Source organism: Esox lucius, chromosome 7 (genome assembly GCF_011004845.1).
Source record: "Esox lucius isolate fEsoLuc1 chromosome 7, fEsoLuc1.pri, whole genome shotgun sequence".
NCBI classification, from domain to species: Eukaryota; Metazoa; Chordata; class Actinopteri; order Esociformes; family Esocidae; genus Esox; species Esox lucius.
Genome location: NC_047575.1, coordinates 18805430 through 18830804, shown reverse-complemented (window position 1 = coordinate 18830804; position 25375 = coordinate 18805430). Strand labels below are relative to the sequence as shown.

The window sequence follows — 25375 nt, the reverse complement described above, 5'->3', positions numbered from 1 at the left end:
CGGGCCTTTTCCAGACCTTCCTTTATGTTTCTACAATGGGGGTCAGCTCTTCTTGTGTGGGGAGCCTCCACCATTGAACCCCAGCTCCTTCACTGGAGCCAGGCCAACCTCACTTAGAAAGCTTCCACTGCTAGGCCTGCACTCTGTTGAACCTGCCAAAGCTTCACATCTGCCATCTTCTGCGGACGCATGGGCATGGTGTGGGAGCCACTGCCACAGGGTCTGCTTTCTTCCACAGCTCTGGTCACAGTGGCTGTAATGGCCTCTCTCTGGGTCTGACCTGGGCAGAGCCTCCCCCAGCATCTGACTGGCAGGGGGTTGGCCCTACTCTGATGTGCCATCTGTAGGTACACTTTCCACATCCTGTCCACTAATGGGGTAGCTAGACATGCCTTGTCATTACAACAGGGAATACTTTTCTTTTTTTTACTATCCTGCTTATATTTAGGGATTGCTATAACTGAATTCCCTGCTGGTGACTCTAATTACCACCTCACAACCTTTATGACCTGCACCCTCAACACCCACTTGACCACAGGATCTATTGTTTTTAGACAAAATGAAGAAGCCTCCTTATGAAACTTTTACCCTTGCCACTAAATGTTTGCCAAAACACAATGTACACAAGTGAAATTGTTGTGTTGACAAAGCTTTGAAGGAGTAGATATGTGTTGATTTGGGATTGAACATTTGTTTGACTGGTAATAGTGGATGGTGACTTGGGACTAAACACAGTTTTCACAGCACATTTCAGCAAAACTGACAGCAACCCCCACGACTGGTTATCAGCTGGTGATTTGCATGATCATGACATCTCCTCAAAAGATCAGTGCTTCCCACGCCAGGAGCACACGCAGCTCAGCTTCTCTCTGCACAGATCGCATGTCGGCGCTTTCACAGTGAATGGCCACGTGATAGTATGAATGTGCTCTGAGAGGCAATCTGCCATCGATGTGCTTCATTCGTTATGTAAAATAAAGTATAGCTTTAACATAAGGCACTGCTTTTTAAAAAGAAATGTTTAATTTAGGGCCAAATCTGAACACATTCTAAAAGAAGATTATGCAATAAGTCTTCTTTAATTGCTATTAATAATTTTAATCATTTGAAAGAACTAATTATTATAGTTGTGTGCAAGCTTTTTGAAAACAAGTAATGAATATACAACATATATGTATGAATATGTAATATTATTGTCCCGGGAATTGTGCCAGTGCATAAATGATTCAGCCATAATAATGGCTAACATAACTCTAATTATAACCATGTTTTGGCTAACATAAGCTAACATCATAATAATAATAATAACTGTAATATTTCTGATTATACCAATATAGCCCAATATAAAATTATTTAATTCTTATTTTGAATTCTGCGTGGTGTTTGCTGTTTTTTTAATACATTTTCTAATGTAGCCAGTAAGAGGTTAATAAAAACAACAAGCCTAAATGATTATTTCAGAATAGCGTATCAAACATTTATTATACAGTTATGTTTTTGTGCCTGTAAGTGTGACAGAAAAGGTCAGTGTTATGTTCCCTAACAAACAACCAAAGAATGTAACCACTCGAACAAAAGGAAACTAACAAATAAAATACGGACAAGCAAAACCAAAACAGGTGGGGATGAAAAATGGGTTATGAAATACACTCATGGAGCTGTCCATTTAATGCTGTCAAAAGACAGGAAAAATTGATTTTAAAAGACACCCAGCATGAGTGGCCATTACATTTTCTCCTGAAAAGGAAAACAAAAATAAATACACACACCAGTATAGAATACGGATTGAAATCAATCGTAGAGCAAATGAAATGGATAAAAGAAAAAAATTTGTGAAGGGGAGAGATCAACTGTTGGCTCTGTCAGAAGCTCTGGTGTCAAATTAATCACTACATTTGCCACTCTTTATTTCCACTTGCAACATTTTCCACTTGCAGTGCAGATTTTGTGGATTGCACAGTTACAATTCATGAATTTGGACCAATGTAATGATGCTAACACTAGGGAGGGAAAGAAGTAAAGAATGGCCTATCGTAAAATACGACACCATCATTTCACACGTATATAGTTTTAGATTGAACCATCTCTTAAAATATCAGTTGCGTCTGCACAGGTGAAATCATGTGAATCAAACTGGAGACAAGGAGACTCCCCTGGCAAATAACTAGAAATGATTTTAGCACCCTTTATGTTAGCAAAGTACATAACTCCAGTAAAAAATAAAAAGTGAAAAATGGATGTGAAAATGTGTTTATGTGCAATCATGTGATAATCATCATATTAAAACAAAACTTTGAATCTCAAGATAATTTTGTTGTGTTGTCCTCCCCCAACTGGGGAAATTACGTATTTAGTTGGCTAAAGAGTAAATAAATTATGATGAACTTCACAGAGTATTGAAAGTGCATGGTGTTTCGCCTTTCCAATAATTCCAGAGGGTCTTATTCTGCTGACATGATAATTGATGTGTGGCTGCTGTTTTACAAATACCCAAATAATTTCACTCTTTTCCATAATCATCTCATTATGAACTGTAGAGGTGGGTCACACATTCCGGCACTCTGAGGCAAAACAGTAGCAAAATCAGCATTAAAACACCACCTTGCAGCCTATTGTTAAAATCACTCAATTACAACATCTACTGGGACTTACCAGTCAGCCCCTGTAAACACTGCGGTAGTATGGCACAAATAGTTGATGAGAGACCACTGTTTAGTACACCAACTCTGCTCAGTTCCGTCAACCAGGGTAGACAGGAGTCCATGTACAACCACGTTTCCAAAAATGTTGGGACGCTGCGTAAAAAGCAAATAAAACCAGAATGCAATGATGTGACAATCATTTAATCCCTATATTTAATTGAAAATAGTACAAAGACAACATAAGAAATGTTATTGTTTTAGGAAAATTATATGCCTATTTTGAATTTGATGGCAGCAACACGTTTAAAAATAAGTTGGGACAGGGGCATGTTTATTACTCTGTTGCATCTCCTCTCCTTACAACAATACTCTGTAAGCGTTTGGGAACTGAGGAGACCATTGCTGTAGTTTTGAAAAGTGAAATGTTTTCCCATTCTTGCTTGATACAGGATTTCAGCTGCTCAACAGTTTGGGGTCTCCTTTATCATATTTTTTGTTTCATAATAGCACCAAGACCCTTTTACAATCGAGCCATGCTGTTGTAATACATGCAGAATGTGGTTTGGCATTGTCTTGTTGAAATAAGCAAGGCCTTCCCTGAAAAATATGTTGTCTGGATGGCAGCATATGTTGCTGCAAAACATCTATATATTGTTCAGCATTAATCTGCAAGTCACCCATGCCATGTGCACTAACGCATCCCCATACCATCATGGATGTTGGCTTTTGAACTATGCACTGTAAACAAGCCAGATGATCCCTTTCTTTTCTCTGTCCATCTTAAATTAGCCTGGGCCCAGAGAACGCGGTGGCATTTTATGTTGGCAGTGGCACAATACAGCTGCAGCACAGAAAACAAATGTGCCAGTTGTTGTTTAGTGAGTCAGGCCAATCATATGAAACTCTGCATGAGACCAGTGGAAATATGTTTTTAGAACTTAACTAACATTATCTAATGATTTGGATTTGTCAAAATGGTGTATGAAGATCAAGACTGAGGAGACATTTCAGACAAAGAAAGACCCAGTGTCTGCGTCTTCTGAAGAAGATCCTGAGGGAGATCATTATCTGTCTGTATTTCAATTACCAGTTCTGCTTAAAGCAGATGAGAGGCGACAGTGTAGTGATGCAATGCAAGCTTCGCTTACCCAGGATGACGGAGGTGGATGTCTACAAAAACACTTCCTCCAAATTGAGAAAACATTTAACGGGAGGAAAACAGCTAGCCCAAATTAATATTTCAATCGCTATGGATGTCTTTAGCAGTGTATGTGTAACTAGCTCCCTCGCTGTCCAACTGCCCCATGTGGGGCTCAAACCAGCAATCCTCTGAACACAATAATAACTCCCCCCAAAAAGTGACATTACCATTATCATACAACTACTTACTAGGTCTTGGAGGAAGTCACGTAACTGACTAAAGTGCTATCAGCAGCGACTGCTAACTGACTAGCTTGTCAATGTCATTTTTTGTTTTGGTTTTGGGTATACACCCCCCTCCCACAGGGGTATTATATTTTGAATAAAATGTAGACTATCAACAATGGGATTTCACATGCAAATGTCACATCCACCATCACCAGCTGTGCCTTCACATGGAGTCACAGCTTGCAGAACAGAGAAGAGTGGGAGACAAAATGTACCAACACAATGAAGTGAAATCTGATTTCATCTTTATAACCTGTAGACATCTTTCCCTCAATATCTCTTGGTCTTATCCTGTCATCGTTGATTGTAGTTGCATACAGTAGTTAAAAAGGTGCAATACAGTTGTCCAGTATGTACTTCGATGAACTGGACCCACACATAACTAATGTTCCTGTTGTTAGGTCAAAAGTCTCTGCTTGTTTTGACATTAAAACAATTATGTAGTCGCTGATTAGTATTGTGCATCCTCTGCAGCATCCTTCTCCAAGTAATATCAGCCAAAATGTATTAGTAGCCATGGCAATAAACAACAAGCGACACTCACCCACAGAACTGTTGGCACAGTTAATGTGTACCCATTGGACTACATTGGACTGTTGCTTGTCTTTGCACAACTACATATCCCTCTCTTTCTTGACCTCCCCAGACGTGCTAATGAAGTAAACTCAGGGATGGTGAAGGTGAGGGGATGCAGTGAAATACTCTCTACTACACATCAATGCACATATTAAAGCTTACACCACCTGTAATAACCCTTTTCAGAAATCTAGTACGCGGTGCTCCCTTTAGAGGATATATATTAAATGAAATATTTTCTGAGGTGGAAAACGGTGTAAAATGTTTGAGAACCTCTGACATACACTATACGGACAGAAGTATATAAACACCGATACTAATTGTTGTATTTCAGCCACACACATTGCTCACAGGTGCATAAAATCCAGCACATAGCCATGAAATCTTCATAGACAAACACTGGCTGTACAATGGGTCAAACTGAAAAGCTCAGTGACTTTAAACGTTTCACTGTCATAGGATGCCACAAGTCAGTTTGTGAAATTTCTGCCCTTCTAGATCTGCTCCGGTCAACTGTAAGTGCTATAACAGCCCAGCCAAGAAGTGGTAGACCACGAAAACTCACAGAGTGAGCCACTGAGTGCTGAAGTGGGTAGCATGTAAACATCGCCTATCATCTGTTGCAAGCCTCTCTGTATGCAAGCCTCACAAACCTTTTTAATGTAAATTAAGAATTTGAGATTTCCGCCTATCCTGCCAATGCCCATTATAACTGCAATTTATGTTGTCAGTACATGCTCATTGAAGGTATTCTCTATAAAATACACTTGGGAGATTGAGGAATTAATCAAAACATAGATTGGAAGAAAAACGTTTTTCATGCACAAGCTAAAACACACACAAAAAATAGTGTTTCTATTAATTCATGGACAGACTAAAACTCAAATATTGATAAATGCTGCTATAAATACATAAAACTCTGTATGCCTGTAAAAGGTAACAAGACCTAGACCAGAGATGTGGTACTCTGTCGGAAAGGGGAGATCCGCAACTTTAAGAAACTACTGCAACATATATGATAGGTGGATCAGTTCTAAGGTTCTAAGTATCCCAGATCTGGGGTAGTTCCATTCATTACCAAACGCAGTTCCAAGAGTCAGTTCGAGTTGAGGATTCACTATCTAGCAGTCTGATGGACGAATCTGGGTGTGGCGGATGCCTGAAGAACGCTACCTACTGGAATGCATAAGACCTACGTAAAGAATATTGGTGGAGGGATAATGGCTCGGGGCTGTGTTTCAGGGTTTGGACTAGGCCCCTTAGTTCAAGTGAAGGGTCAGCTTAATGCTACAGGACAATTGGATGCTTCCAACTTTGTGGCAACAGTTTGGGGAAAGCCCTTTTCTGTTCCAGCATGACTGTACCCCTGTGCACAAAGCAGGGTCCACAAAGACATGGTTTGACAAGGTTGGTGTGGAGGAACTCAAGTGGCTTGTACAGAACCCTGACCTAAACCCCATTGAACCCCTTTGGGATGAACTGCCTGACCTTACAAATGCTCTTTTGGCTGAATGGGCACTAATTCCCACAGAGACAATACAACATCTTTTGGAAAGCCTTTCTAGAAAAGTGGCAACTGTTATAGCTGCAGGGGGTGGGGGCAACTCCATATTAATGGTTTTGGAATAGGATGTCCAACAAGCTCATATAGGTGTGATGCTTGGGTGTCCACATACTTTTGGCTATATAGTGTACCTATTTACACAAAACCATATGTAGCATCTATCTGCTTTGAATGAGATGGCACCCTAAGGACCAGTTTATACTTAGTCAATCAGATTAAGTACAATCGTTTCAATGCGAATCAGTACTCAGTATCACGGGAGTATGTTGGGAGATATTCTGTTGGTCAAAATTCTCGCAGAAAAATGAATGCGTCTAAACCTCCTTTGACAGCCAAATCAGAAAGCAATCCCCACAGAGTAAGGAGGTGCACACATTACATATATTTGGTCCCCCAAATATATGTTATGTGCCTTCGGAAAGTATTCATACTGCTTCACTTTCTCCACATTTTGTTGTGTTATGGACTTGATAATTGATTAAATTGATGTACTTTTTAAAAAATGCATTCAGACCCTTTGGCATGGCACTCCAAATTGTGCTCAGATGCATCATGTGTCCTTGAGATGTCTCTAGAAATTGGAGTCCACCTATGGAAAATTCAATTGATTGGATATGATTGAGATATAGACACAATTGAGCCTAAGGCTCCACACATAATTTCAGATCGAAAACCAAACTATGAAGTCTAAGGAATTATCTGTACACCTCTGAGATTGTGTTGAGGCATAGATCTGGGGAAGGTTATAAAAAAATTGCTAAAGCATTGAAAGATACCAAGACAACAGTGGGCACCATCACTGTGGGATGGAAGAAGCGGGCCATTCAGCAAAATTTACAGAGCAAAAAAGACCCTGCTCAGACAGGTGAGCAAGAACCACTGGCCACTAAGGTTTCTGAGTTTCTCTGCAAAATGTTGAACATGCCAGAAGGACATCCATATATGCAGCACTCCATCAATCAGGCCTGTATGGTAGAGTGGCTAAAGGGAAGCCACTCCTGAGTAAAAGGCAAATGAAATTGCACCTGAAGGACTCTGAGAGCATTAGAAAAAAGATAATCTTCTCTGTTAATACCAAAATGGAATTATCAGGCATGAATGCCAAACACTATGTCTGGGAAAAACATAGTGGCTAATACCATCCCTAATGTGAAGCATGGCGGTCGGAGCATCATGCTAAGGGGATGCTTCTCAGCAGCAGAGACTGGTCAAGATTGTGGGGAGGATGAACATGGGAAAATACTGAGAGATCCTTAAAGAAAACCTGATCCAGAGCACACCGGAGCTCAGGGCCAAACATTAACCATATTTCTGCTTCACCCAAAACACACTGCCAAGGCAACGCTGGAATGGCTTCTGGGCAATTCTGTGAATGTCTTTGCATGGCCCTATCAAAGCCGACACTTGAACCCCATTGAACATGTAAGGGAAGACCTGTAGACTGCAGACAAACAGCAGACCCAATCCAATTGGACAAAGCTTGAAAAGATGTGAGGAAGAATGTGAAAACTGTGTTAAGCTGGTAGAAGCATAACAAAAGAACCTGTGACTGATGCCAAAGGAACTTCTACAAAGTACTGAAAAAAGGGTCTAAATACATTTGTACATGAGATTAGTATTTTTTTCCTTTTTAACAAACATACAGAGATTTCTAAAAACAGGTTTTTGTTATTATAGGTAAAATGTGTAGATTAACGGCAAAAAACATAAATGTAATGCATATTATGCTGTATGTTAGGCCAAATTTCACAAATACAATAAAACCCAGAGCAATGCAATAAATAAATAAAGGTCTTCCAATACGTTCACCTAGTTGTAAGTACAGTACAACGCCAATCAAAACCTGAATTTAACTTTTAACCAAACCCTTTGGTGAACAGCTACATTGGGACCCAGAAGTGCAATTCAAGGTAACTGTCCTGGAATGGGAGTCATGGAGAAACCAATCATTTTTTCTTTCTTGCCAGCTCAGGGTTTAGATCTAGCAACAATTCAGTAGGCGGTCAAATGCCCTATACACTAATCCTCCTGCGTGCGATGGTGATGTTATGTGCTACCACCATAAATGTATAGCAAAACATGGGTGATGTCAGCAATACCAGGATTCTACACTGTACAGTTGTATGAATCCATAAAAGCTGGTGGATAAGTTTGGAATCCTATATTAAACCTTTGATTTCTACATAGATCACAGTATGCACAGTACTTTGAAATATGTGCAAATGATTAAAAATGGAAGTAGCAGTTCACTGTTCTAATGTCATATGGCAGCAGTTTTATATGTCAGGGATGAAAATACATGGGCCTGTACATTAATAACAATTAAAATAAGGAAGACATAAAGATGAAACAACTAGCATGGTTTGCTCATGTCTAGAATTGTGGTTTTGCCTGCAGAAAGAAAGATGATTAAAAAAAAAAAAGGAATCAGGCAAGCCTAGTTAGGCTAGCCCACAATTAGAAGGGATGAATGGTGTTGCCCTCACTGGATTCAACCCGGGTATCCTATGTGACAGGCTGTGTCTCTAACCACTATACCACGTGTGCGGAGTGTCAATATACTTCTCTATTGTTAAACCAATTAATCGAAAATGTTGTTTCTTTAGAATCACTCCATGGCTGGTTCGTTTCTTTAGAAAACAAAGACAGCTGAATAGCCAAACACTACGTTATGTGAACTACGATGTAAATCGAAAGCAATGGCTGAATCTTACTTACATACAGTGGATATAAAAAGTCTGCACACCCCTGTTAAAATGCCAGGGTTTTGTGATGTAAAAGAATGAGACAAAGATAAATCATGTCAGAACTTTTTCCACTTTTAATGTAACCTATAATGTGAAAAATTCTTTGAGGGTGAAAAATTTAAAATAAAAACATTACAGTAACCTGGTTGCGTAAGTGTGCACACCATCTTATAACTGGTGATGTGACTGTGTTCGGAATTAACCAATCACATGCTGCTGTTAAATAGAAGTCATTACACACCTGTCATCATTTAAAGTGACTGTGATTAATCACAAATAAAGTTCAGCTGTTCTTAGATGCATCTCGGAGCAAACGCCATGGTCCGCAGACAGCTTCCAAAGCATCAGAGGGATCAAATTTTTGAAAGATATCAGTCAGTGGAGAAAATATGGCACAACAGAGACATTACCAAGAAACAACTAACTAACTGGACGTCCCTTCAAAATTGATGAAAAGACGAGAAGAAAACTGGTCAAGGAGGCTTCCAAGAGGCCTACATCAACATTAAAGGAACTGCAGGAATTTCCGGCAAATACTGTCTGTGTGCTACATGTGAGTACAATCTCCTGTATTCTTCATATGAATGGGCTATGGGGTAGGGTGGCAAGATGGAAGCCTTTTCATACAAAGAAAAACATCCAGGCCCATCTGAAGTTTGCAAAAACAAATATCAAGTCTCCCAAAAGCACGTGGGAAATTGTGTTATGGCCTGATTAAACCAAGGTTGAACTTTTTGGCCATAATTCCAAAAGGTATGTTTGGTGCAAAAATCACCCAAAGAACACCATACCCACAGTGAAGCATGGTGGTGGCAGCATCATGCTTTGTGGCCGTTATTCTTCAGCAGGAACCAGGGCCTTAGTCAGGGTGTAGGGAATTATGAACAGTTCCAAATACCAGGCAATTGTGTCACAAAACCTTCAAGCGTCCGTTAGAAAGCTGAAGATGGAGAGGAAGTTCACCTTTCAGCATGACAACGACCCAAAGCACACATCCAAATCCACAAAAGCATAGCTTCACCAGAAGAAGATTAACGTTTTGGAATGGCCCAGCCAGAGCCTAGACCTGAATCCAATTGAACATCTGCGGGGTGATCTGAAGTTGCCATGCTAATAGACTACTACCCAAAAGGACTGAGTGCTGTAATAAAATCAAAAGGTGCGTCAACAAAGTATTAGTTTAAGGGTGTGCACACTTATGCAATCAGGTTATTGTGAGTTTATTTTCTATTTTTCCCCCTCAAAGATTTCAGTTTGTTTTTCAGGTGAATTGTTCACCTTATACACTAACCTAAAGGATTATTAGGAACACCTGTTCAATTTCTCATTAATGCAATTATCTAATCAATCAATCACATGGCAGTTGCTTCAACGCATTTAGGGGTGTGGTCCTGGTCAAGACAATCTCCTAAACTCCAAACTGAATGTCAGAATGGGAAAGAAAGGTTCACTGAACTGAAATGGCCCCCACAGTCACCAGATCTCAACCCAATAGAGCATCTTTGGGATGTGGTGGAACGGGAGCTTCGTGCCCTGGATGTGCACCCCACAAATCTCCATCAACTGCAAGATGCTATCCTATCAATATGGGCCAACATTTCTAAAGAATGCTTTCAGCATCTAGGTGAATCAATGCCACATATAATTAAGGTAGTTCTGAAGGCGAAAGGGGGTCAAACACAGTATTAGTATGGTGTTCCTAATAATCGTTTAGGTGAGTGTATGTCACATTAAAAGTGGAAACAGTTCTGACGTTTATTTTTGACTCATTCTTTTACATCACAAGAACCTGGCATTTTTATATCACACTGTATAGACCATGGTTATTTCAACTCTGATTGTCTTGTTTGGTAATGCATTGCCAGGTGTGTAATAGAGAATCTTCCTGTGCATTTTTTTATTCAGTCTTGTCTTCAGCAAGTGTAGTTGCTTTATTGGATTAATGTCGTTGACTGACATGGCCAGTCAAGTTCATTACAACTCTTGAAACACTCCTTAGCAGTATGTTGGGGTCATTGTCTTGATGCAAGGTCAAGTGCCATCCAATTATTTTTGAGGTATCTGGTTGGATCTGAGCACATAAGATGCTTCTTTACACTTCAGAATACGTCCTACGGCTGCTGTGACCATTTAAATCAGTAAAGACAAGTGAGCCAGTTTCAGTGGGTAGCCATACCCACCAAAAACAAATCACCCACTTCCCCTTTTTTCACAGAAAATGTGGTGTGCCAGTACTTTCCCTTTTTATGGAATCCAAGAAATGACACACTTTAGTAAAGGATATCTGATCAATTAAATAAGTTAGGGCTAGTCCACATGTACACTGTAGGGTATTCTCTCCTTAGTTCTTTAAAAAGAAATGTCTGTCCACACAAAAATACACTGTCAAGCACGGTCAAAGAGCATGCCAAACCAACAGGCGACAACATGACCCCAACCTTATAGCCATGTTGGCCAATCAGAAGTCTGAATTTTTTTTTTATTATCGGTTCCGGTAGGCTAACAACAGTGGCGCAAGCTGGATGTAGCAGTGACCTACGCATTCTGACACCTCTGTTCCTTAGTATAGTGGGAGACTAACTGTACATTCATGTGTAAACACGTAGAAGTCCTGTTAGCAATATTAAAACTCATGTCAACAAAGGACCTAACAGTGCACACCCTGATGTCAAACAAAGGAGATAACGGTGCACACACTGTCGTTACAAGCAAAAACTATGTTGTCCCTATTTACAAGTCAACACTGAAAACAGAGTTTCTGAATATCCTTATCCTGGAAGGAGTTTTTCACAAGGTCTGTTTTCAGTGACGTTAAACAGTTTGCGTGTGGACGAGAAGCCAAAAGGCATAGAAAACCCATTTAAATAAATACTATACTTGTACATGTCGACTAGGCCTTACATTGTTTGTAAGAGCTTTTAATTATTTCCTTTGCCTCAAATTATTTCCTTTGCCTCATTCAATAAAATAAATAAAAAATGTGTAGAGGTCAGGGAGTCACAGCGAACTGATGTATTGTGGTGCAAACGAAATGGCGATTGAATAAGCGTTGGACTAAAAGCTAGCAGCCTCTGGAATCTTCTTGGGGAAGCCAGCACGGCCAGCCCCACCCCACACAGCTACCTCCTGTTGGGAGCTCATCAAGGGAGATATTTTAGTGTTCTTAAGGAGCAGTGGTGAAGGCAACAAGCAATGCTGCACGCCGTAGGTGGAACACAACGAGGATATTGAGGGGTGTAGAGGTCGCCGAGATCACGACCGCCAAAATCCAGTAAGCTGCCCCAGATACAACACCAACTCCTCATAAAAGGGGTTTGTCCTTTGGCTTAGATTTTTCCCTTACCTCCTCCCACTTTTCGTTTCTAAATAAAACAAACTTCAGGGCCCTAAACCCCTGTCTGTTGTCAGTTCTGTGTCTCTCCCTGTTACAGTAAATAATAGACAATAATGTGTTCAAAAATCTGCACCAATGATAAAATCCAAGGCTGTATGATATACTGCATTCAGAGGTTTTAGTACTGAAGCTGGAGCATGCATATATAGCATATCACCATTATCTATCTTAGACAAATTTTGCTTGCACAATTTAATTCCTATTAGTCATTCTCTGTAGAGGTCTTCTTTGATCTTCCAGGTCATTTGCCATTGCTGAGAAATCCAGAGCTTTCTTTCTTCTTAATATACCAAAATGTTGACTTTGGCATGCCTAATGTTTTAGCTGTGTCTCTGATCAATTTCATCTGATTTATCAGCACCATGATGGGAAGCTTTACTTGCATCACACACCAGCAACCGACTCCAAATGCAAAGCCTACAATCAAGACATTGACAGCTCTTTTGTGCATGCACTAATAATCCCATAAAAACATAACTACCTAATATAAAAAACTTTTTTTTGGGTGCCCTTCAATGGCACAACCCTTAAAAACGAAGTGTTATTTCTAAATGGTTTATCTGATATGGTTGAAAATACCCTGAAACTAAAGCGGAAATGACTTAACTATATTATCATTGTATCATAAAAAATCGAAAGTTCTGGAATACAGAGCAAAAACAAGACTGACAGTAATGTGGGCTACACTGTACATGTATACTGACACCACACACACACACACACACACACACACACACACACACGCTCTTCAAATAAAAAAATAATATTGCTGCTGTTTATGATCAGCTTCTACCCCTACCAATATGTAGATAAACCTAAACAACTTTTTACCTGAGTACTTTGACTAGGTATTGGTGCTCCATTCACTTTTTGTATTTTTTTCATTATTGTTATTTTTGTAACGTTGCATAAATATTGCACATATATTCCTCACTTCCTTATTTCCTATCCTTTTATGTTATTTATTTCCATCTGTATTTTTAGAAAAGGGCCTGTAAGCATTTCACTTTGAATACGGTATACAACAGTTGTTAAAAAAGCATGTGACATAACATTTGATGTGATGAAATGCATCTGTAATACATTCATACTCTAAATATGCCATTCGGTTCTTTTCTAATAAATTGGATGGAGTTAGACAATGTGATAAGTATCCTCATATGGAAACATTTTGAGGGAAGAAACTGAATAATAATTTCCAGGCCAATCAAAACTCTACAAAACTTGTCCTTGGACCCTGTCCCTCTTTTTATGTGCTATTAGGACCAGACTCTACTAATTTAAATTGCTAGTGGGTCACTTGGAGGGGGCATGGTGGCGTTTTGACCAAATCTGCCAGTTTAAATCAGACCTCATTGTTTATATTGCTGACAGCCTAAGAGCTACTCCCTTATACAGCCATTTAATTGTACAACTTGTTAAGCAACCTAATAAGAAATGTTTTTATCAACATGCCCCACAACAACCCACCACGACTTCTAAGTGCAAACAAAATGTAGAATGTCTTATTGAGCCTAAAAGCCTTGCATGCATAGTTATGTATGCAGAAAAGCTTGGTGGTATATGGGAACTAGTACAAGCCTGTTATTGGCTGGTTTAGTGTGCAGTTTGACAAATGATAAGACATGGTTTTAAATGTGCTTCCCACACTTTCGGGGGCTGAGAAAACCAGGCATCTCTCTTAAGCTCTAAACAGCCAGTAGACATTGAAACATAACAGACTTACACTGAAAGCACTGGAACTATGATTTTAAAACAGCTTGACAGTTGTTGATCTGCGGGTGGTGCTACTGTTTATCAGAGGAGATGATGGTTGTAGACAGCAATGTAAAAAATTATTGACATGACAAAGGAAAACACCTATAGGAATATGTAAAATAAGGTGCATATGTTCTTTTCAAGCATGAGCTGCTTAATGTCACAAACTCCTTATTTTTCTTTCAGAAAGCTATCATTCTTCTCTCCCCTGGAATTCTCAATGTCCATTAAACCTTACAAAAAAGTAATAGACTAATAATAGTAAGACTAATTCATCATCAAAATTATGCAAGTTTTTCTTGCAAGTTTTTCTTGAGGCTCGCTCACATTATGAGCCAGTTGTGGGGAACCAAGTTTATCAATAAAGTAATTGACTGTTTCCCAGATGCACACACACCTTGGATGCAAAATAATGTAAGGACCAAGTCAAACGCCAGTAAGTAATGAATTTTTTGTTCTGTTAAAATGAAACTAGCCACAAATATACTGTGCCCTGTCACAACCATAATCAAAAAATGGCCTTATAAGTTTGGTGTGCTGTTAAGATGATTACACATTTTGATATGTTTCGGGGGGATAAGTTATTTTATATCCATCAGCTAGTTTGCAATTTTCTGACCAGCCGTCACATCACTTGAGAAAGTGGGTCTGCTGCATAGCATATGGTAAATCACGGTTACATACCCATTATGTGATAGTTTAACCACCACATAAAACAAATATGCATGTTAAATAACTAAGTGACATGAAGTCATATTCAAGTGATGAGGTCAGAAAAGCTTACCTTAATTAACACCAAAAGAACCAAACATTATCGGTTACCATGCTAGCTTAGTGCCGTTTACGCAACCATGATGCGCTGGCACTGCCCTGTTGAAGCAATGTTTGTAAACAGAAAGTGTCTATAGGAGACATGTTACAAGAATAGCATCTTATTGCAGGATGAACATAGAACTCCTGTAATGGTATACACTCCCTTTATTTCCAAGCCATGAATCAAATGGAGGAATACACAGAGGCATTATACTTTGACACGGGCGCTTTTGACAGGCACCAGGGAACAATTTATTGTATCAGCCAGAGCTTCCACTTTCAGGGTCCTCATTGCATTGTGCTGCAGCTGCAAATCTTCCATTTGGAGAGTAAGAAGGTGTCACTCAGAATCTTCCAATGTCAAATGTCTTGTATGACACTCACGCTTTTGTCATCCCTCAACAGTATGCCGTTTGACATTCAACTTTGGCTTCATCCTTCCCGCATGGACAAGCCCTTCGATGCAACACATTATTCACTATCGCTACCGGCATGTCTGTCAAGCACCTCTCTCCACTGTGCATTTTCACCATGCACCGCAGATGGCTGTTCCCAGCCTCCTACTCACTCTGCTGGGCAGGCTGTTTCATAGCCCGTCCCTCAAACCAATCATCTATGCTAGATGTAAAATGTGCCATGTACTGAAGACACTAAATGACCAAAAAGTTCATACTCATTTAAAAAAATGTAATTGCTTTGTTAAGAAAAACAAATAAAGTGACATGCATTGGGTAAAAGTTGAGTATTTGCATTTACTTCAAATACACCAGGTTCAAGGTGTTTTGATCTAAAAAAGACCACACAATTTCTTCCTCATCAACTATTAATTTGCTTACTTCACCTGATGCTATGTGGGACTGTATCTCAATAGCAGAGTTATGTCATTGCATGCTCTTCTGAATCATCTACAAGCATCTTGTGTTTTCTATTGTTTTGATTATACTCTGATAAGGAACATAGATCATTATAGATAACACTGAGTTGTTTGATGAGTGAAATATTTGTAGAAGTTGTTACTTTAGTGATTCTGTTGTAAGACTCCAGTGGATCAGATGAACTCCTTTTGCTCATTGGTCTCTAGTGGTATGAGGTAAACTTAAAAAGACATCAGTTGTTCAAAACAAAAATGCCTTTGATGTCTGTTACCAGCTCTGCTTTATTCATACTGAGAGTCTTTAGTCTCAGTTTATACATAATGTAGATTTTGTGGGAAAGGTATTCAAGACAACATTCATGATTCACATATCTAAGTAAAATTACTCAAAGGAAAAGTTGATTTTCTCTGCATTGGCACTTCCAGATACCTACAAAAGCTGATAACGTTTCTCCCTGGAGTCTGCTTAAAATATTTCAGGACAAACACACTGTATATGTTAAATAAGCACAAACAAATAAATTGTGTATTCAATAAAATATCAAAAAATATACATTTGGCTTTATAACAGCCTATGTATTGACAATGGTGTCTTTAACACAGGTGTTTTTAGTTAAATTATTGTAAACCATTTGAAGTCCCATCCCTGGAATGGAGAAAGGAGCTCCTGCACCAGGTACTATATATAAAAGTGTCATTACTGTACTGCATGATACGAGTTACAGTTCAGTACTGATACCCAGATAATGGTTGTATTTCATCTTCGCTGACAAATGTTCCTTTCCATCTTCCCAATACACCTCTCCATCATTGTAAGAGACCAAATTAATGTGCTCAGATACTGAACACTTTTCAATGGCCGTTTAAATGGCCTTGTGAAATTAAAATTTAAATAATTTATTTTAAATCATGTTCATTTATATCAATTCCATTTTAAGACGCACATATTTCATTAAAGTTGAAAACCAAATTGTTTTTGTTTCACCTACTAGATTATTTAAATCTGACTATGACTATTTACCAGGCAAGTTGATTAAGAACCAATTCTTATTTACAGCAACAACCTAGGGGGAAAATTAACAATTAGGGTTAACTGTCTTGTTTAGGGACATAATGACATAGCTTTCACCTCGGTGGTAGGGGGATTAGAACCACAGTCCTTTCAGACCCTAGTCAGTTGTTTTCTGCTGAAAGAAAATGGAAAGAGATGTAAGACTAAAATACCATGTGCAATAGAGATTTCGATAAATAGATTTGATGATTTAATGATGACTGGCATAATACAGTGGTTGCATGAGTAGATGGTTATTCTGTGGAAAGGAATTGTGGGTAGAGAAAGCCACAACTTAGGGGATATTATCGGTAAAATAATTGTTTTTGTTGTAAAGACTAAAATCCATTTGACAACAGGGTACACCAAAGGCATAATTTGAGAAGAAAAATATACAAGGCTCCTGACTAACAATTTCCACAGAAAAATCATGTTGGTGGCAAGATGATTTGGTCATCCCCAAAAAAAGTCTTATATAATAATTAGAGTAAAATAAATATTTGGCAAATTAGTTCATTCCGACATAAGAAACAACAAATAATTCAGTAATTTAATTAAATTGTCAACCGTAACTCTCAGGATTTACGCTCGTATGGATCAATTTGTAATATACTGTATGTTTAGTATGAACATAAGTTGGTGCAATTGTGTTTGCTATCATCCTATCCCCAGTGCCTTGGTCTTTAATGACTCACTATCACGATGTTCCTTAATGTTTTGCTATTATGTTGGTCCTTAATGTAATCCAAATTTAAAATTCCTTCTTACGAATAACATTTACGGTTAACAGTTAACAGTTAACATTAGGGTTAAGGATAGGCAATAAGGTACTGGAGTATGAGTTAGGATTAAGGTTAGGTTACGTTTAAGGTTAGGCATCCCAGTATTGACATGGTTCAACTTCAACATTTTTGGCAGTGGATATGAAACTTACTGGCCCCAAAAACAGACCCTCCTTCCAAAAGTTGTAATTAATCAGCGTTACAACATATAACCAAATACATTTGTTACATGTTAAATCCTTTATGAAATGCATACTGGATATATAAAATCTAAAAAATACATTTTTATACTTCTTACATGTTTAATTATTAAAATGAATAAAAAGAACAGTTAAACAAAACATGAACTCATTCATCCCCGAGGGAACAAGGCAAACGGCTGGTCCGTCTTACTAAGTATGCGGTTGTCGTGCGGTCAACGGCCCTGGAGACGGATTGCAAACCACCCGCTTGGCTGTCATGCAGACCAGGTGCTGTTTGCTATTGGCATGACTGGTCAGGTACTGTTTGTGAAAGTTGTCAGTGAATTTGTAAAAAGACCCAGATTTGTCCGCTCTAGCCAGGAACGTACGACAGAAGTGCATCGGAGTCCCATCGTAGTCGAATCAGGTAAATTATTATTTGCACTGAGGTAAAAAAAATTGCTTTCGTTTGAGCTCGTAGAAGGGAGTTATTTGTCCGTGTGCCAGATTACGAAACAACTGGAGGATGCTGAGTTTATAATGTAATTATTATTTTTTTCAACCTCAATTTTTTTGCAATGGCCCGATCGGGAAAGTGACTTGCAAGTTTTATTAGTCCGGACTTTTACCTCGCCCGGGGCCATCGTCAATGACGCCCAGATTGACGTAAGGGTTAGGATACAAAGTCAGAAAAACGCCTGTCTAAACAACACAATTCCCCAACAAAAACACCCGTCCATAATGCTCTAGCAAACAGCCACTCTATTTAAGTATGAATACGTTCAAAATTGCAGCCGGGTTAGTGGCCACAATGTTCCCCTCTTTTTGAAATCAGAGCAGTGCTCCACCGCTGCTAAATTCTGGTGCACCGCAACAGAAAAACAGTTTATCGTTGTGTGCAGTTTACCATCGCATAGGCATCAGAGGCAAGCAACAATACTGCACCTGATGTTCGGAGTATCAACTGGGATATGTCGATACTGAACATGATAGCACTGCTGATTTAGATTAGATTAAACTTTGTCACTGTACAAGTACAGTACAACGAAATGCCGTTAGCATCTAACCAGAAGTGCAAATAGAAGAGTGCAGAGAATGTACAAGTCAAACAATTAAGAACAATGTATGTCATAGGTGGGATGCAAATTTAAGATGCCATTGCATGAGCAACTGAAATGCAAAGATAGCAGCAATGAGGTTCCCAAGGTTGACATGTACATGTAACAACTGAAAACGTCTTTCTCAGACATTGCAAAGCAATTTCAGAGTCTAGCAGTACAAAGAGAGTAGTGCAACAAGGTCCCTGAAAGGCAGTACTTAAGCGGTGGCCGGGTGGGTATGATTATTGCTGGGTCATAGTATTCAGCAGGGTTACAGTAGCTGGAAAGAAACTGATCATACTGTTCATACTGATAAAAATAATTGCTTTTTCCAAAATTGTGAACGCAATTGCTGCGATGATGAGTTGTAGATTGCACGTTTACATTGCTGGATCATTGGGACGTAGGTCTCCATGTTGCATTTTTTTTAAAGAATGCAATCATAGTTTCACCTAATTTTGTTTTCTTACTGTTATTTCTTACTGTATGCCAAGAACACATTCCTATAAACAGCAACGAGAGAGAACAAAGGTCAGCGTCTCTCACTTGTTCTCAGATACCCTCCCCCACATGTCTGCAGGTGTTCTGTGTCCCCTATATGCTTTGGTATTTAGCTAGTTAGCTATTTTCCCAAACATGGACATTTCAGAAGACGTATTTGATGCAGCTTTGTTGTGTGCAAACTGCAAGCTTTAACACCAATAAAGGACATGCAGAAGATTTGTCTGAGAAAACTTGTACGTGCTTGTATTTGTACGTGCTGTGATTGCCAACAGAGACGACGGCCAGGACATTAAGATAGCCAGTGGAGAATTCAACATAATGTTCAGCTCGTAAGAGACATCTTTGTTGGCAATGATCAATGGAGAAGCCAATTGCAGAGCCCTGTGTTTCATGTAATCAGAATAACAGTGGATGAAGTTCACAATGGTTAGTTCAGTTAGCATTAGGTTCCCTTGCCGTCGAGCATAGTATACATTGTAAGTGGTACTTTAAGCTACATTTGCAATTGCATTATGTTAACTGTAATATAAAAGTAGGCTAACATAATTAATGAATACTTCTTGATTTTATAATCACACTCACTTTGGCAGAACCAATGACAGATGGTGATTTGGCAAATCACAATGGTTTTCAAGTTCCTGCCACACCTGCAGTGTAATTATCAGCTAAAATGAAATGAGTCCATCCCACAAGACCAACATCAAATGGAAGCTGAACCAGGCTCATCTATGCTGTGCGCAGTAGCCTTGTGCAAAGGTTAAGGGACCTATTATAGTCAGTAAATAAGGGGACAAGGCAATCAGATCAACAGTAGATTTATTTTACTCTTCACTATGCAGCAAATGAACAGAATGCATATTGTTTCTTTAGCTAAATGTTTAATTGAGAGGGAGCTTGTGTTTGTGTGGAACCTTCTCTGATTTGAACTTTGTAAATTGTATTTTACCAGCATGTTGAATTTCGCTATGACCTCAACATTCTCACTCGCTTGGTTTGCTCCATTGTGGTGCCTCTTTTGCCACTTCATTTAGAAAAATGTCATTGCATAGGGCAGTAGCTGCCTACCTGTTTCACGAACCAACAGAAGGCTGCCGTCACAGTTACACCCACATCAGGAGGAGGTTGAGTGAGATGGAGGAAGTAGCTCACGCACACAACCAAACAAGCAACTCGCAAAACAGACACAATTGGAGTGTTTGATATTAGGACAAGAATTATTAATATTACCATTTGAACAAAACATGAAACTTGAAACATTTTATGACCAATTAAAAATATAACTCAAAAAGCCATGAAAAGAGTCCTGATCCACAGCAATCAACAAATGAGCATGAGTAGAAAGGGATTGGCACAAATAATTACATAGAAAAAAGGCAGTTGATGTTGAGCAGAATGGACTTAATGTTTTGTAGGTCATAGTCTGCTCATAGAATCACATGATATGGGGAGAATATGTGCTATAAGGTGTGGGTAAAATACACTCTTTAAAAAAAACAAAAAAGGGGGGTTCTTTGATTAGATTAGATTCAGTGTTATTGTCAAAAAAATTCAGTTAGCATCTAACCAGAAGTACAAATAGAAGAAAAGTGCAGGAAATGTACAAGTATTTGGTATAATGTTTGTTACAAGTGGAATGTGCAATGGTGGCAAATACAGTGCAAATGGCAATTCTAAATGAGCAATGAAGGCAAATAGGGGAGGGCAGAAAATGTATAAGTATTAAGTACATGCATGTACAAGTGGGAAATTAATAGTTGTGCAATGAGGCAAATGCATGTACAAATGGCAATTCTGAATGAGGAAAAAAGAATGCAAGTATAATAGTAATTCCAAATGTGCTGTGCAGGCACATTGAAGGTGGAGGTGGCATGTGCAACTGAAATGCAGGGATAGCATCAATGTGGTTCCCGAGGTAGAGACGGGAACCACATACCTTGTAACGCTCATTAACAACTGAGAACTTATCATACTTTGCAAGGCAGTCCCTATAGGTCCCCATAGGACAATCCTTAGATCAACCCCTTCTGGTCAGTCAACGCTTTTCACATATTGTTCCACATGGAACTCCTAGAATCAAAAAGGACTCTCATATGCTTACCACCAAAGAACCCTTTAAAACTTTTCTTGGCAATCTTTGGGGCATCTACTAAGTATATAACATTTGTCCTAATTCTTTAATGACAATGAATACAGCCATAAAATGTACAATAACAAAACTGAAAATGATTAGGCCTAAAGACGTTTCTTTTTTATGGGTTCATGACTGTCACAGGGTTATAAATGGATAAAAATAAAGAATACACAATTTAATACTCCAAAAATATACTGTGATGCACGGGCCTGGGTCATGTTTCCCAGCCACCGTAAGAGGGCGTTTTAGGCGAGAGAAATTAGGACCATGGACAGAGCACGCCGGAGGGAAAAGGGAACACGGCCGACCTGCTATCATCACTACCAATACCACAGCGATAATCATTACCCGTGTCACAACAACCACAACGACTACTGCGTCCACACCCTACACCACTAACATTACAACCACGATAACCACTACCATCACCACCATTATCACTACCAAGACTATTATAACTACCACCACAGAAATGACCACTGCCACAACCACCAGCAACACTACCATCATCAACCCCATCATCAGAAGCAATCACCTTATCACCGCCAGAATCACCATGGTTCCTACCACCATCTCATAACTATTGCTAAAACCATCACCACTACTACAACAACCACTACCATTTCCACAGATTTTTTCAAATGGGTTTTGCCCTGGCACCTCCAATGAGGTCACAACCTCCATCACCACTACTAATGGCACAACTACCATCAACACTTCTACCAACACCATTAATACCATGACCACTGTTACAACTACATCCCCACTACCACCATCATCACTGCCACAATCACCACCACCACTGCCACTACCATCACCATTACCAATATATTTATCCTGTATGTGTCCTGAGAATATAAGCCAGTGATCAACATTCCTTTATGTTTTCCTCCTTGTCTTAGTACATCTCTTCTTATGGTATGCTTAGGATGATATGTCATTTGTCCATGTATATAGACACTAGGAGAAACATGTTTATGTATAACCTTTATTGTAAAGACCAGTGAACAACAGGCCATATTTTTTTACTAAATTGTAATGGTTATGAAACTATACGATATGGGAATTAATAACCCGACCATAAACAAAAGTGTCCTTTTATGCTAAAAGACCAGGGTATACTTGACAATGGCACATGGAGTAGTCTTGTCTCATACATCTAGTAGATATGCCTAAGGGTGGTCATTGAACAAGCCAGAATCACATTCTTTCATCTAGGATTTGCAGATATGCATACTAATACTCTCCTTTTCACCACCTTTTGACATCAAATGTCACACTAATATTTTTTTCTATATTTTCTTCGAAATAAAAGAAAGAATAACCCCTCTGCATCTACCATTAGTGAATGTGTGGGATGTGGAATGGAATATATTTGCATCACTGATTTGATGATATAAATTTGTTTCAAACTAACCTCCAGTCAAACTGAAAGCTGACAGTGTATAAGATAATAATTTACAATTTCACACAATGCATTCATAGGCACTAAAAACTGTTTTCAAACGATTGATAAGAACCTCAATCAAGGCAAATGCCCATGCATAAGTTTATAGATATAAAGCTGATAGATATACTGAATTAAAAGCCACAGCATTGCACAAAAACTGAAGGTTTGTTTTGTAAATTAAAGTCTACAAACCAAAACACTGTTGTTAAGACTGTAGCCCTCTCTGGGATAAAGATCATACGAAATAGTAACACACAGCAGAGATCTATTATGAGATGTAAAATATACAGGACTGGTCTTGCTTTTTCATTAAACAAATCCAAACGTCTTTTCTGTATAAGCCATTAAACGACCTATTCTAAATCCTTGCACTCGGCCAATAAATGCAGGATCACATAAGCAAGCAATTTAGACATTCTATTCCCTTTCTTCAAAATTTGCATTAATGTTTTCTTAAGGATATTTTTAATTTGAATGAAGAAATAAGGCATGGAGATTGGCAGCTTGATGGTGTACCTAACCACATTGAATTTCGGAGTACAGTACATGACATCTCACAAACACACACTGAGACAGATTTAAAAATCAATAACTCTCAAAAATTACTATGCCATTTTATTTAGAAATGTATTATTGTCACACTTTGTCAATCCAATATTTCTATCAGTATTTTTATTTGAGTAGTATTTTATTCAGAATATATTTGGATGGATCAAACAGATAGCAACTGTTGGAAAAAATCTGAAAAACATAAATCTCTATTATTCTATATAAAGAAGTCCTATTTAACAATACAAAGATGGCTATCACATAGAAGAGTCTGGAGTTTCATCTAACCTACTTGATGCAGATTAATTTAATGACATTTTTTTTTTTAAATGCAGTAAGGAAAGCTCAACATTTCCTCTGAATATCTCAATAACTGTTTCAGGTGACTACACAAAGCAAATAAATGCTGTGTTGATCATATCTTATGTCCTTTTTATAACCAAATCACATTGTGTTACTTGTCATCAATGGGATTAGTAAAATATTATACAATAGTAAAACGTCCTTATCTGAGATCCTGATAGTCGACTATGTTCTCAGATCACCTGACATTAAATTCTACTTTATACTACTACCACCACTACTACTAGTAGTATTAGTACTATTACTAACAAAACAGATTCAAGTTTGCCATGGTCCACTTCCAAAATAGTTTCAGTATAGCCGAACCGTAGCTTAAAATGAAACCTAAAAATACACAGAAATGTGCTAGGTCAATAGTGAACAACATGGAAACTCAAATGACCTATCTTTAAAGTTTATTGGTCGAGGGTAGACTTGCCTTTAGCAAAATGGCAATGTGTAAGTATGCTACCATGAAATGTCCCTTTCCTCGGAGCTGGTACCCCCAGCATAAATATAATGCCCATTAGCACCCACGGGCCCATGCAATCACAATCTTCATAGCCTCCTCGGCAGCTTGTTTATTGATACGTGGCTATCACTGTACTATACACTCGCGGTTTCTCGACACATAACGATTTTGCACCTGAGGAACCACGATTCACGAACGATAGTGACAGTGGGCTACAAACCACGTAGAAAATCTGCAATACACACAATCTGAAAGCAGTAGTAAGCAAGCTACACAAATGGCTCACCTTTGCGTGATGTGACCATAACGGATGCTTATTCCCATGTCATAGCTTCACTTCAGATAAATAAGACTGTTCACATTCTTATGTTGTATCCTCGTGTATCCTTGGAAAATAACGCAGTGAGAACCGCTGCGCTTCAGCTGAATAGGCTATGATGTTTCGGTGAATGTCTCGAATATAATTGCAAGACAGCGTTTGATGTGTGGAGCGGAAGGCGTTATTAAAAGTGATTTGTTTTTTTCGAAGGGTTATGATTCAACTGCTCATCTTCAAAAAATCTTCTCTGGTGGACACAGTCACCAACTCAGCATCACTGGAATATACCATGCTACAGAGAGGAAGGGGGTGTGGCACCCGTGAACAAGAATTTCACCACACAACACCAATCAATTAATCTATGCCTGACGACTGAAGTGCGTTATTCCATAAGTTTCAGTGTATATTAATGAACATTATATGTAATCCACAGTAGTTCTCCTTTCCATGTGGGCCTTACGGTATTATTGTGTAGTTTTATTCAAAAACTGCCACAGTAACTGGGCATGTAGGAGCGGATATATTTTTGAGACTGGTTCTCTTCTGAGCGAAGTAGCTTCCAATATTATTTACCATTAGCCAAAGCTGCTAACGTCATGATGTCAAAATTGGTACTCACCAAAATATTAAGTTGCGCAGATCAACTAATAGTAATTTACTGCCGTAAAACCGGATATGTTATTCAAATGTGTGTGTA

General features: G+C 38.8%; 1 long non-coding RNA gene across 1 annotated transcript; it reads right to left on the bottom strand.

Annotated features, from left to right (window-relative positions):
* Positions 1-1844: 1844 nt before the first annotated feature.
* LOC117594720 lies at positions 1845-24928 on the bottom strand. Its single transcript, XR_004575964.1, has 3 exons — positions 24646-24928; positions 2653-2795; positions 1845-2561 (listed from the first exon to the last, which is right to left on the bottom strand). It is a non-coding gene; the product is annotated as an uncharacterized LOC117594720 (long non-coding RNA).
* Between the last annotated feature and the right edge of the window lie 447 nt (positions 24929-25375).